Raw genomic sequence first — 6,592 nt, forward strand, 5'->3', positions numbered from 1 at the left:
CTGTCGGAGGGGCAGTGCTGAGGGAGCGCCGCACTGTCGGAGGGGCAGTGCTGAGGGAGCGCCGCACTGTCGGAGGGGCAGTGCTGAGGGAGCGCCGCACTGTGGGCGGGGCAGTACTGAGGGAGTGCCGCACTGTCGGAGGGGCAATACTGAGGGTGTGCCGCACTGTCGGAGGGGCAGTACTGAGGGAGTGCCGCACTGTCGGAGGGGCAGAACTGAGGGAGTGCCATACTGTCGGAGGGGCCGTCTTTTTGATGAGATGTTAAACCGAGGCCCCGTCTGCTCTCTCAGGCGGACGTAAAAGATCCCATGGCACTATTTCGAAGAAGAGCAGGGGAGTTCTCCCTGGTGTCCTGGCCAATATTTATCCCTCAATTAACATCAGGTAAAATTGGATCTAATGTTATCTGGTCATTATCATATTGCTGTGTGTGGGAGCTTGCTGTGTGCAAATTGGCTGCCGCGTTTCCCACATTACAACAGTGACTACACTCCAAAAAGTACTTCATTGGCTGTAAAGTGCTTTCAGATGTCAGGTGGCCGTGAAAGGCGCTATATAAATGCAAGCCTTTCTAAATTTGAAAAAACATTGGCCAGAATACCGTGGCTGCAGTGTGCACCATCTACAAGATGCACTGCAGCAACTCGCCAAGGCTTCTTCGGCAGCACCTCCCAAACCCGCGACCTCTACCCCCTAGAAGGACAAGGGCGGCAGGCGCATTGGAACACCATCACTTCCACATTACCCTCCAAATCATGCACCATCCTGTCTAAAAAATATATCGCCCATTCCTTCATCGTCGCTGGGTCAAAATCCTGGAACTCCCTCCCTAACAGCACTGTGGGAGCACCTTCACCACACGGACTGCAGCGGTTCAAGAAGGCGGCTCACCACCACCTTCTCAAGGGGCAGTTAGGGATGGGCAATAAATGCCGGCCTTGCCAGTGACGCCCACATCCCGGGAATAAAGGTTTTGTAATTACTTGTTGCAAATGTGATCTCATGATGGAATATTCAATTAGAGTCTTTCAACAACTAATAATATTTTATTGTCCATATAAATAATATATTCTAATGCGGTTGTGAGGATTTAATTGCTGCGCCCAAACATAATATCAACGGGTAATTTAACTTCCCTGATTCACCAGCGGATGAACAGTATCAGGGAAAATTGGGTCGAATGTTACTGTAGTCTCTAAAATTTACTCAGATCCTAATCAGTCTTGCACTGACCCCTAGTGTTCTATGCTTGAATAGTTTATTGTGTTAAACAATTTTTCTTGAAAGTCTTGCATTTATACAGCGCCTTTGAGGACCACCGGATGTCCTTTTCAAGTGTAGTCACTGTTGTGATGTGGGAAATGCGGCAGCCAATTTGCGCACAGCAAGCTCCCACAAACAGCAATGACCAGATAATCTGTTTTTGTGATGTTGATTGAGTTAAAAATATTGGCCCAGGACACTGTGGAGAACTCCCCTGCTCTTCTTTGAAATAGTGCCATGGGATCTTTTACGTCCACCTGAGAGGATAGACGAGGCCTCGGTTTAAAAGACGGCACCTCTGACAGTGCAGCACTTCCTTAGCACTGCACTGGAGTGTCAGCCTAGATTTTTGTGCTCAAGTCTCTGGAGTGGGACTTGAACCCACAACCTTCTGTCTCAGAGGCGAGGGTGCTGAATGCTGCAATCCTGCATCGTGACCTTGAGGGTAATCAATTTTAAAAGGCAAAACTGGAGTTCCCCAGATGGGTAAGTATTCTGTGGTGCGGACATTGATTTTCAACTCACAGTCTGGCAAACGGTGAGGTGGTTCGGTCTTAGCCTTCCCCATCCCCCCGGATCCACAATTGGGGGGTTGGGGGGGGGGGGGTATCTTGCTCCTGATCGCTGACTAGTGAGCCCTGCTAGGCAGTGCCCGTGTGCAAGGTGAGTGAGGACAGGATTGGCTCAGCTCCTCACCCCAATCGCCTGTCCACACTAAGGCCGCGATTTCACCGACCAAGGCGAGTCCACGGCGGCCAAAGTCCGTTCTCTCCTTGATACTACCTTGACGGGGCTTGTTAAGCCCGCCCTGCGAGGCTCTCGGCCAATTAAAAGGAAGCGGGTCTGATGACATCATTCGATGATGCGTCATCGGCCAGTTTCCTTAAAGGGACCACGCCCACATGCATTTTGACAGTTGTGCTGTCAGTGTTCTGCAGCATTGCAGTGCTGCAAACACTGACTAGTACAAAGGTGCACGACTGCACACAGGCTCTCCCATCACTCCCTCCACATCCTTATGGAGGGAATCACAGCACGCAGGCAGGTTCTCTTCCCCGTGTAGATTTACCGAACACCATATGGCAGAATTGTTAAATGAGTACTTTAGATCCGTAGAGGACACAATGCTAAAATTAGATTTGGGGTTGAAATTAGGAAGCACTTTTCCATACAAAGGGTGGTGGAAATCTATAATTTGGCTCCCCTAAAGGCTGTGGAAGCTGGCTCACTTTAAAGACTGAGATCGATGGATTATTATTGGGTAAGGATATTGTAATGTATGCATCTGTGAGCATGCTCCCAGGTTTGTGGAACTATTGCTCCGAACTGACCCCCGTCCGGACGGAATTCCTCAGCGGTGCCAAGCCCCGAAACCTCCCTCGGCAGCCTCCTCCGGGAAATCCCCTCCGTGCCTCTCAGTTCTGCGCGGAGGGGATTCCTGTACGGGCTGCTCTTGCGCACTCTCCACTTTGCCATCCTCGTCTGACGTCCGGACACACCATGGCGCGCCATCTTGCCATACGGAGGAGGCAGGGGTCCCCAATGGAGTTCTCTCTACGTGGGAGTCCTCCCTCTATTTATTGGGGACTTGGCCTGGAGGGTGTTGCACGGGGCAGTCCCGTGCAATCGGTTTTTAAGTCGGTTCACGGACTCCCAGGCCGCCTGCAATTTCTGCGGTCTGGAGGAGTCCGTGTTCCATGTTTATGTGGAGTGTCTAAGGTTGCAGCCCTTAGTTCAATATTTGAAGGGGCTGCTCCTCAAATTCTGGGCTGCACTTCAGTCCCACACTCCTGATCTTTGGCCACTCTGTGCGGAGGGGAGCGGGCAGGTCCGAGGGCCTCCTCGTAGGACTGCTCCTGGGCACGGCCAAGATGGCCATTAACTGGCCCAGGCAGCGGGCAGTCGAGGGGGTCATTCAGCCCGACTGCCTGTCTTCTTCCGTGGTTACGTTCGAGCCAGGGTGTCCCTGGAGATGGAGCACGCGGTGTCCACCGGTACGCTCGCGGCCTTCCACGAGAGGTGGGCGCCGGAGGGACTGGAGTGCATCATTACCCCCGGCAACCAAATTTTAATTTGACCGTTTAAAGTTAAAAGTTTAATTTGTTTAATTTGTCAGTTTTAGCGCCTCTTTAATAAGGGGGCACTTGATTTATAGTTTCAACTAAAATAGTTATGGAGCTGTTGCATTGTGAGTGGCTCAGCCAGTCACGTAATATTTCTTTTTTCTATTAAATTTGGGGCTTTATTAAGAAGCTACATAGCCAAACAGGATTGGTCATTACGGCATAGACTATTTACCTACTAATATTCATTGCATTCTCTCTGATAAACAGTTAATTATATACAAAATAGTTGCCTGACTGCTGTGCTCCAATGTTGGATGATCAAAGCTGATAGTACACATCTGATTTCACTGCAGTGCCTAAGGCATATGTGGGGACGACTATCCCACAATGCAGTCTCCGCAGCAATGGTCTTCAGTCAGTCCACCTAGCTCCCAAACATGGCTTGAGCAAACAACAGGTAACAGTACTCGACTTTAGTTACATGTATTAAGTGTGAAAGGGAACACTTATTTGTCAAATATAAGCATGGGACAACACCTTAAAGAATAAATGGATCTAGCCATTATTATTAACCCAGATTTTTTTTCCCCAATTGGCCTGGGTTTTTATCTGGCCTCTCCCAGGAGATCACATGGCTCCAGTTGGGGCGGAGTGTAGAATGTTTCAGTATAAGGGGTGTCGCAGTTGTGTGAGGCGGACTGGTTGGGCTGGGTGCTCTTTACTTTTCCGCCATTGTTCATTGTTCATAGGTTTATATGTAACCTTCAGGGCTGCTGACCGAGGGCCGTGCGGCTCTTTGCCGGCATGGACACGATGGGCCGAAATGGCCTCCTTCTGCGCCGTAAATTTCTATGTTTCTATGTTCACAAAACTCAATAAAACTCTGGTTAATTGAGTCCAGGGGATCCACGATGAGGTGTGCAGTTGTGAGCCTGGTGGGTGAACTGGTAAGTGTTCAGTTTGTTGTTAAGTCTTTTGCTAATAAACCAGCGAGTTCTTTACAGCAAATGTGTAGTTCTTAAGCAAAGAACCCATGAAGCAGCCTCCAACCGAATTTTTCTTTACAAACGTAGCTGGTGGTCCCGGAGGAACGAACAACTCCTTTTCAAGGCCTAGATGTGCAGCCCAGCGCAGAGGCCCATGTATCCCGCGAGCGTAAGCGTAACCTGGGATCACGTGGGCCTGGACCACCAATGAACAGGGTTTTTAATATAAAAATTAGTGATAACATTTTATTTTTCTATCTAGGCCTTTATTGCAAAGGGGATGGAGTATAAAAGTAGGGAAGTCTTGCTATAACTGTACAGGGTATTGGTGAGGCCACACTTGGAATACTGCGTGCAGTTTTGGTTTCCATATTTATGAAAGGATATACTTGCTGTGGAGGCAGTTCAGAGAAGGTTCACTAGGTTGATTCCGGGGATGAGGGGTTGACTTATGAGGAAAGGTTGAGGAGGTTGGGCCTCTACCATTGGAATTCAGAAGAATGAGAGGTGATCTTATCGAAACGTATAAGATTATGAGGGGGCTTGACATGGTGGATGCAGAGAGGATGTTTCCACTGATAGGGGAGACGAGAACTAGGGGGCATGATCTTAGAATAAGGGGCCACCCATTTATGTTCTTATGCTGATAAGAGTTTGAAGGACATTCGCTGGGCAAGAGTTGGGCAAATAGGCCAAATCTCTGCCTGCGAAGGCCCAAAAGAAATTTTGACAGTGTCGGGTTTCAGTGCGTGGGAATCGCGCCTGAACCTGGAACGTTTGGGGCCTCTTTGGGCATGTGCACACATCGTACGCACCCAGAGAGGCCGCAACTTCAACGCCTACAGGTATCAAATGGATGTGGAACAAAGGCGGGTAAGTGGAGTTGAGATACAGATCAGTCATAAGAACATGTAGGGACATAGGATCAGGAGGAGGCCATTCAGCCTCTCAAGCCTGTTCTGCAAGTCAATGGGATCATTGTAGACCTGTATCGTAACTCCATTTACTCACCTTGGCCCAACATTCCCTTAATACCCTTGGCTAGCAAAAATCTCAGATCTAAAATTATTAATTGAGTTAGCCTGCACTGCTTTTTGTGGGAGAGAGTTCCACACTTTTACCTTCCTTTGTGTGGAGAAATGTTTCCGAACCTCTCATGAACGGCCTGGCTCTGATTTTAAGGTTGTGTCCCCTTGTCCGAGACCAGCGGAAAACGGTTCTATCTACCTGATTAATTCTTTTCAAAAATCCTAAAAACCTCAATCAAATCATCCCTTAACCTTCTATATTCCAGGGACTACAAGTCTAGTTAATGTAATCACTCATAATTTAACCCTTGGATCCCTGGTAAGGTGATCTAATTGAATGGTGCAACAGGCTTGAGGGGCTGAATGGCCTCCTCCTGTTCCTGTGTAACAGGCTCGAGGGACTGAATGGCCTCCTCCTGTTCCTGTGTAACGGGCTCGAGGGACTGAATGGCCTCCTCCTGTTCCTGTGTAATAGGCTCAAGGGGCTGAATGGCCTCCTCCTGTTCCTGTGATTCTGTAATCTGTTGCGCAGAGTTTAAGCTCACAGTGCCACCAGTGAATAAAGTGCTCCATTGTCTCAATTTTCCCTTCCCATTTTCCCACCTCACCGTCATTATAGGCAGTCCCTCGGAATCAAGGAAGGCTTGCTTCCACTCTAAAAATGAGTTCTTAGGTGACTGAACAGTCCAATACGGGAATTACAGTCTCTGTCACAGCTGGGACCTCACCATGACGGTGATGGCTCAGGACGGGGATAGGTGATAGGTTATTACAAAGGAGATACGGCACAGAAACAGGCCATTCGGCCCAACCAGTCCATGCCGGCGTTTATGCTCCACTCAAGCCTCCTCCCGTCTTTCCTCATCTAAATCTATCAGCATAACCCTCTATTCCCTTCTCCCCCATATGTTTGTCCAGCCTCCCCTTAAATGCATCGATACTATTCGCCTCAACCCCTCCCTGTGGCAGCGAGTTCCACATTCTCACCGCTCTCTGGGTAAAGAAGTTTCTCCTGAATTCCCCATTTGATTTCTGGGTGACTATCTTATATTGATGGCCTCTAGTTATGCTCTTCCCCACAAGTGGAAACACTCTCTCTGTATCCACTCGATCAAAACCTTTCATCATTTGAAAGATCTCTATTATAAACGGCAATCTTTCTACTTTTACCCAAACGCTTATGAGGAGAACACTTTAGCACGCAGATATCCCATTGTTGCGCCTTGAGCATCACAAAAGTTTCAGAAT

This window comes from Pristiophorus japonicus, chromosome 21, assembly GCF_044704955.1.
Source record: "Pristiophorus japonicus isolate sPriJap1 chromosome 21, sPriJap1.hap1, whole genome shotgun sequence".
NCBI lineage: Eukaryota > Metazoa > Chordata > Chondrichthyes > Pristiophoridae > Pristiophorus > Pristiophorus japonicus.